We start from the raw sequence: 8,259 nt of genomic DNA on the forward strand, positions 1-8,259 counted from the left end.
TCGCTGGAAAAATAGTAGAAATTCACCAAATAGACAGATAACATGCCAGGGGAGAGGAGTTAGATGGCTAGTGAGTACAGTTTGCGACCTAAGGAAACTGTGCTCCCTGGCCAGATAACTCCTCTGGCATGTTATCTGTCTATTTGGAGAATTTCTATTATTTTTTCCAGCGACCTGTGGAGCCTGGTAGAGGCTACGCTATAACCACCTGAATCAGACACCAATACACCCACACAGTCAGCAGTTGTAGGAACGGTCCTGCGGGGTACATAGATTTATTCAAATAAAGTATACTTATATCTATAAAAGTAACATTGATGAAGGTTAAACATCCAGGTCAACTATACTCATATACAATTCAAACTCTAGTACTCTAGTACGGAGATTACTTCCGGATGTTTCGAGTGACATCCATCACTCTTCTTCAGCGTCAATGACCTAGCAGAACTAAAACAATTGTGAGTACATACAATAAACTAAAAAAAAAGGTTGAGCATATAGCAAGGTCATAAACGGCATTGATATGTAATTGTTAGAATAGTTGAGGAAAAGTGATGGATGTCACTCAAAACGTCTGGACGTAATCTCCGTAATTTATCCAGTACAGTAGTAGATTTTGAATTGTATATGATCACATCTATAAAGCTATTAATGTGAATCCTTCAGCGCGTAACCACTGTTTACGGCAACAGAACCTACTCCACACACACACCGACATGGTACTCTTAATCTGTACTGACAAGCCCAAACATTGACAAATTTTCCATTTAAAATCAATGACAATAGTTAATTTTCCATAGGCGCAACATTTACTGCAATATCTAAAAGTAGCGACCATTGCCTTTGCAGCATCCAAGAATACCCATGTCAGTGGTATCTGGATGTGTAATCACAAATTGGCACGCAGGTTTTATATGATAACCTTTTGGAGCTAATTGCTTCACAAAGGTTGAGAAAAACAGTTCCATTGGTATCTGGTTGTGCAATCGTCAATTGTTCCGCGCGGCTGGCATTATATGATTACAGTCTATATCATTACTGTGTTAACAGGCTTATATTGCCGTGATAATTGGTCTGTAGCGATGTTCGATAGTCGAATTTCATTATAGTAAAACTTCAAGTGCTTAAATTGGGATCGATCCTCCAGTTACAAGGCTGTATACTTACTTGATGTCTAGACGTCTGGGAGACTCTTTGTGCACGTTTGTTGCATGTTCTACTGTATAAATCGGGTAGTAGTTAAAGTCATGAACGTCATAGTGGTCGTTACTTCCAATACCTTGTAACTATTGATTTGTACGTAAATTTCACAAACGTACACGGTGTATAGTTTATCTAACGTTGTCTAATTGTTCGGAAATATTACTCTACACATATTTTTGGCGTAGGTTGGCCACCGGGAAATAAATTCTAAGTCATATAACACCAGTTTTAGGAAAGTCCCATGAAGACAAATTTCTAAATCAGAAAGAAGCAATAAAAAGAAGCAATTCTCACAATGGATGATTGAAAAAGCTAACAGATATAAGCCTCAACTCATTACCATGATGAAATACCAGAAAAGAACAGAATTAAACGATGATTTCTAAACTAATGTACGTAACATTACCGTTTGTCAGCTTAACACATTTAAGTCCATTTGATGTACGACAGACCGCGTCTACGTGTACAATGACAAATAACAATACATCATTTGGGTTAACGTTGGGCATGCAGTCCGAAATTTCATGAGGCAGCGTATCACAAATGTAAGATGTTATGTAATTTAGATAACAAGGAATAATTACACACGAAATGTCTTAGTATGTCTGCAATTTTGTTTCACAGCTATGTTTGTGTAATCCCGTTTTAAGAGCCATTTAAGTCCCTATGATATACGGTAGACCTACTTGATTGAGATTGTCCATAGTTGTAATCCGATATGTGCATTTTATCACAGCGGGAACACAAAGCAGTGGATCAACTTCCGCCCAGAATAACAGTTTCCTCTTTATTACCTAAGGAGATTGGAAACTGGAGATGATAAGAACGTAATGGAAAAATTATGAGCCAATTTCCGATATGAAAGATTTAAGATGGCGCTAAATTAGCGACAACTCAACCGGAAAGGGACCTCATGGGGTGGGGCGGTTCATAACGTTCGTTACGCCACTGTGGGGATTAGAGCGACTTCTGTGTTGTTTTTATCCCAATGAAACATGGAAGTATTTTTGGTGTGTGTGTGCGTATGTGTGTGTGTGTGCGTGTGTGTGTGTGTGTGTGTGTGTGTGTCTGTCTGTCTGTCTATGAGTTCGTGTTTCCGGATATATGTGGTCAGCATAACTTGAGAACGATTGGATGGATTGTGATTATATTTGGTATATGGGTAGGTCTTGGGAAGACGGCCCCTTTGTGTGTGAGCTTGGTACTGCAGCAGAACTTTCCTTTTTTATGTCTTCTGTCTTCTTAAGTATGTAGGGTTGGCGCGACGATCAAGGTTTCCCATAAAAGAACACGTGAGCGATCAGAAAACAGCGCAAATAAGGAAAGAGGCAAACAGAGAAAACCATCAACCGCCCAGACGGTCTTCACATTCGTTATGAGTTACGCTGTGGGTGAGCTGGCTTGATTAGGATGAGTTCTAGAGTAGATCACAAATTAACCGATGCATATTTCAAAAGAAAGAAGGTCGAAATATATCTTTATCACCCCCTAAACCTTCATAGCTGTAGTATAAGTTTTATCTTTATGTACGGAGCCCCAGTCAGAAATTAGAACCTTTAATTTACAACTGGCTATAAGCCAATCGGTAATGCTGATTGGCCATCTATTTTTGGGCTTAGGTTATCCTTCGAAGCGCGAAAGGCTAATAAGATTCCTTGTCTAAAAAGTAAGGTTTCGATTCCCAAAATTAGTCAAATTACATTTTATGACCCCAGTTCATCTTTTACAGTTTTGTTTCTCAAGCTGAGACATTAAATCTTTCAAAGACTTTCATTTCTACTTGCCTTTCTCACTTACTCAACTGCTCAACACTCCGATTAGCGATTCTTACGTAGGGCTAACAATGCCCTGTTATCACCCGGCCAGACTTATGAATGCCTTTACAAGTCTGTGCAAGTCGAGTTTTAACAAATGTGAATGTATAGTCCTGTAAGCGTCCAGACTGATGGATGTTGGTACAAGTCTGTGCCCGTCAATGTTTATGGGAAAATGTGGGTGAAGAGGTATTTGGCCAAGTCAGATGAGAACGACGGGCTCATAACTTTGAATTTGCTTGGTTGTCGTAGCAGGTGTGGCCTGAGGGCTATAAAATCTTATATGGGCACCGAAAGGTGTCGTAAGAATCACCCTGAATTAGTTGCATCCTTGAAAAGTTACGAGCAAATTCTCAACAAAAGTGAAGGTAAGTTTAACTGTTATAGCAGCATCTATTTGTTTTTGTAACAGTTCCAAAACTTAGCGATTCCACAGTTTTCCTCTTCTTTGTTTTTTTCGCCAGTCAACACTTTAATTTTCAATGGTTATGTATGTTTAACAATGCCCTGTACGCACCCAGACTGATGGATGTAAGCACACGTCTGAAGCAGTCGAGTTTTATGGGTTACTAGAGGTTAACATTCACTACAGATCGATATGGCAGCTGGTATGGGCGCTATAACTCACACACGGCAAATCACAGCATTAGTAAATCACATCGTATACTGAGTATATGGCGGCAATAGTCTGTATATTCTATAAGGCATAGTCAAACCAAACCACTCAAGGGACTTGGAAATTGGCACAGTTTACAGGTGGTCACTATAGATAGGATGCGTAATACTTGGGTTTATAGACAAAAATTATCTAACAGTATAACAATGACCATTACCATTTGTCATTTTGTAGAGGTGGTCTCTAGTACAGGTTTGACTTTATATCATTTGCCAGGTGGTCCTTATTATGTAGAGGTGGTCACTTGTACTTTAAGCAAACTCACCTTTGATGACTGGAGGCTGGAGTCATGTTCAGTTCACCTTTATGTTTAAAACCGTAACACCAAGACCGTTGCTGCCTACTACAGTAACTACTATACATTGTATGCATCACTAATAAAGAAAGACAGAAAGGCGCTGGTGAACTTACCACGGGTGACTGAAGGAAGAACAAAGCCGCTGATTTTTGGAACCGACGAAAATATCCCGGAAGGTCCCGCAACTTCATACAAAGGACTGTTCTCTGCTAGACAGAGAGACGCCAGACTGTACAAGTGGGACAAAGTTTCCCTCAGAGCGATGAACAGTATAATCCAGCTGTGATGTCTGAAGTGCAGGTCAGGAGATTTCCTCGATTCCCGTAAGTCTGTCTGCACGAGCCGGAAGAATTTCCAGGAAATGTAACTAATCCGTGATGTCCGGGAAATGTGAAAGCTTTAAGGTCCCATATGAACAGTTAGGATGCCAACTCAAGTTGGGAATGTGGGAATGAAGATATTTTAGATTCCGGTAAGCTTATCCAGACGAGGGAGATTTTTAAACAACATCAGGAGAGCGTGAATTCTAAGAAAAGGGTAAAAGCGACTACGTCCCTGGTATGCGACTTCAATGTCAGCTTTGGTTCTTGAAGCATAACGTGAAGTCCAGAGGTTTCAGCTATCATGTCACTGTAACAATACAAAATTCGAGCAAGAAGATTCCCGGAAACCTTTAGGACAGGACACAAAATGAGCTTGTGATTCCAGGAAAAGGAACTTTACCAGGAACACCATAGACGGTTTATACAGCAGCTGAGATTTCCGTAATGCAAAGTTAAGTCCGGAGATTGTCTAGCAGATTCCTGTAGAATTAACCACGCGAGCCCATAGATTGGCAAAAATCTTTAAGACAGGAAGCAAGTCAGTGATTTCCAGAAAAGGATACTTCGAATGCGTCCTTCGTGCAGAGTAAGTTGCCCCGAACCGGGTCACCTTGTCTGGAGCGCAAGGCTTAGTCCAGGGATCGTCTAGTAGATTCCTGTAAAATCACCTACACGAGCCTGGAGATCTCCAAAAATCCTTCAGAGACGAAACAAGTCAGTGAATTCCAGGAAAAAAAGAAAGATAATCGGTCCTTTGTTTACAGTAAGATACCCCGAGCCGGGTCACCTTGTCTGAAGGGCAAGGTCAAGTCCAGAGATTGTCAAGGAGATTCCTGTAGAATCACCTACGCGAGCCCAATTATCTCCAAAAATCCTTAAGAGAGAACGCAAGTGATCAGTGAGTTTCAGGAAAGCAGACAGCGAAGGTGTCCTTCGTGCAGAGTAAGCTGCCCCGAACCGGGTCACCTTGTTTGAAGCGCAAGGTTAAGTCCAGAGATTGTCTAGTAGATACGTGTAAAATCACCTACGCGAGCCCGAAGATGTTGGAAAAAATCCGTAAGACAGGAAGCAAGTCAGTGAATTCCAGAATAGGATACTTCGAAGGTGTCCTTCGTGTAGAGTAAGTTGCCCCAAACCGGGTCACCTTGTTTGAAGCGCAAGGTTAAGTCCGGAGATTGTCTAGTAGATTCCTGTAAAATCACCTAATAGTATGCGAGCCCGAAGGTTGGCACAAATCCTCAAAACAAGCTTAAGTCAGTGAATTCCAGGAAGAGCAGACAGCGAAGGTGTCCTTTCGTGCACAGTAAGCTGCCCGTAACCGGGTCACCCGGACCCAGGTGTGCTGCGTCAAGCGAGCGTCGGGGTTAAAATCGAGCTGACCTCAGCCAACGTCATTACGTAAGAACGTCAGGACGTCGGAACGAGGCGTGGTACGTGACACGTTACGTTGGCGTCGCCTACGTGCTGCTGTAGCACTCCCACGTGATGGAAAACCGGCGTGTACGGCTGGGCGCGCTTCCAGGATCGATGGTAATTTAATCCGCACATTCCCGTAAATCCTGGAAGTCGCACAAAGCCGCGGGAAACGCTCGAAGTTATCATGAACAAAAAGGCCAGAGATTAGCTGTAGCTGCATTGTCTGCGGGTTATCGAAGTAGGTCATCAGAGCCGTTACTGCTATGCGACGCTGAGGAGACAATTCAGCATTAATTGTGGACGTCCTGACATCTGCATCTTTAGTTTAATTAATGTACAATATATAATGTTCAACAAAGGCACATGTACGTAGTTTTAGATTGTTACCAATGATTGTGGTCCATTTTGACGCCATTACGACATGTTATTGATGACTGAGAGTAAAAGCGCAAATACCACTTTACATCTTATACTCAACACTTCAAATTTTCATCACTTTAATTTTTTTTAGTTCCATTGTGTCTGCCGGTTATCGAAGTAGGCCATCACAGTCGTTACTTCTATAAGATGCTGAGGAGACAATTCAGCATTAATTACGGACGTTCTGTCTTCGTCATCTTTCGGTCATGTACAATATAGAAAGTTCAACAAAGGTTCATGGAGTTTAGATTGCTAAATGGTCGTTGTCCACATTTGTGCTATTTGACGATGTTTTATTATCTGATCGCAGAGGAGCAGAAAAAGCACCAGAAGTGCAAATATCATTCAAAACTTATATTCAACACTTCATCTTTTCATTACTGTAATGCTTTTGTTTTCTTTGGAGTTTGTACCAGCATAATAATGACAATCTCTTTTGGAATTTTATGATTCTAGTATCAAAATCCATGCTATCATGTTCGTGCACAGTATCAATATCGCGGGCTATTGCACATTCTGTTTGCCTTGGAGTTTGTACAAGCATAATAATGGCAATATCTTTCGAAGTTTTAGGATTCCAGTACAGTATTAGAATTCATGTCATCATGTTTTCTTCAAGCAACACAACGATAGGACAATGGCACACCTCTCCTTATTGAATATTCATTTATTTTCCGAAAAAAATCTAAGAAACTGCTTTGGCAAATATTTCGTGACAAATCCCCCCATAACCACGGAGACTGATGTCCCCGCACAGAGGCGTGTGGTTGAATTTCATGCCCATATTCCCCGGCTATTACACCTGCCCAATTCTTCAACATAATTCTGCCATCAAGTACAAACAATGAAATGATAAACATAAATCCTCCTGTATCATTTCTAACTGTAGTACCGACTTCATATCAATATCGTGGGCTATTTCACATACAATGTAATATGTGTCTATGTTGTTCACTCGGTATAACCGCCCTTGGTTTATTAGTTTATTGGTTGACCGTGGAAGACACACAGCCATGGCTGCCAGGCCGGTGGCTATTACAAAGGACTAGCCCTGCTGACTAAGGCAATACAGGAAAGTGGAATTGCGTTTTGTGACAAATGTCCTGCCTTTGGCGTCATATACCGGCTTTGAAGCCACACGGCAGCAGCTGGTTATATAAGAGAATTGTATCATATTTTGTAGCGACGCACGCAATTCTCCGATGTTGTCAGTGCCATGTATCTAGTGTAGGCCGAAGGTGTACTTGTATAACAATAATCTATAGATCTGTATATTAGGCTGCAGTATAGTACAGGTATTTCTTTCTCCAACGTATCTATTGTGCATGTGGCCTTTAGCCCTTCTTAGCAATATATTGATACACATAGGGATCATTATCATATATTACACCAAACGACTTGACAAATGTCTAGCTTTAATTGTTATCTGAAGCTGTCTGATAAAAACGGCTGTTACTGCACTCTGTAAAAAGCATATCATTAGCCAGTTATCCATTCTGCAATAGTCTTCTTATTATTAAGTTCCAGAATCAACCATATGATAAAAGTACAGCCTTCTAACTTAATGGGACTTGGGAAAGAAGCTTATGAGAGAACAAACTATAAAGTTTAAACTCTTCGATTCTGGCTTTTCAACCGGCCACACAAGTCAATTTTAGAATCACTTTACCTGCCCGCTGTTCTAATCTCCTGAGCCTACTGCAGCCAAGGAACTCTGACTTTTACCAAGATCATGGCGTTTTGCCCAGATTTGCAGACGGTCCAGCCGCTCTAACTGATGACCCCAGGAGTGGAACATGTGTTGGGTCCGGTCCTGCGGGAGCGCGACAGGTGTTGTACAGCAGGAGATCGATAAACCGGGGAACAAGTCATCGATTCTACGGAAATCAACTCCGACTTACAACGGTTGAGTGGGAAATGAAAGCTTGGGTACGCTGCCCTGTCTCTTGATAAACTTACATATAGTTGTTAGAGTAGAGATCCCGGTCTCAATCGACTCCTATCAGATCGGAATCTGCTATGGCGGTCTCTCCTGTTTTATGAAGCCTTACTTTTAAGTCATTCCATTGTACTAAACTTACGTGAATCAAAGTTGAAAAGTTCTGGAAT

This window comes from Branchiostoma lanceolatum, chromosome 10 (assembly GCF_035083965.1).
Source record: "Branchiostoma lanceolatum isolate klBraLanc5 chromosome 10, klBraLanc5.hap2, whole genome shotgun sequence".
Taxonomy (NCBI): Eukaryota; Metazoa; Chordata; class Leptocardii; order Amphioxiformes; family Branchiostomatidae; genus Branchiostoma; species Branchiostoma lanceolatum.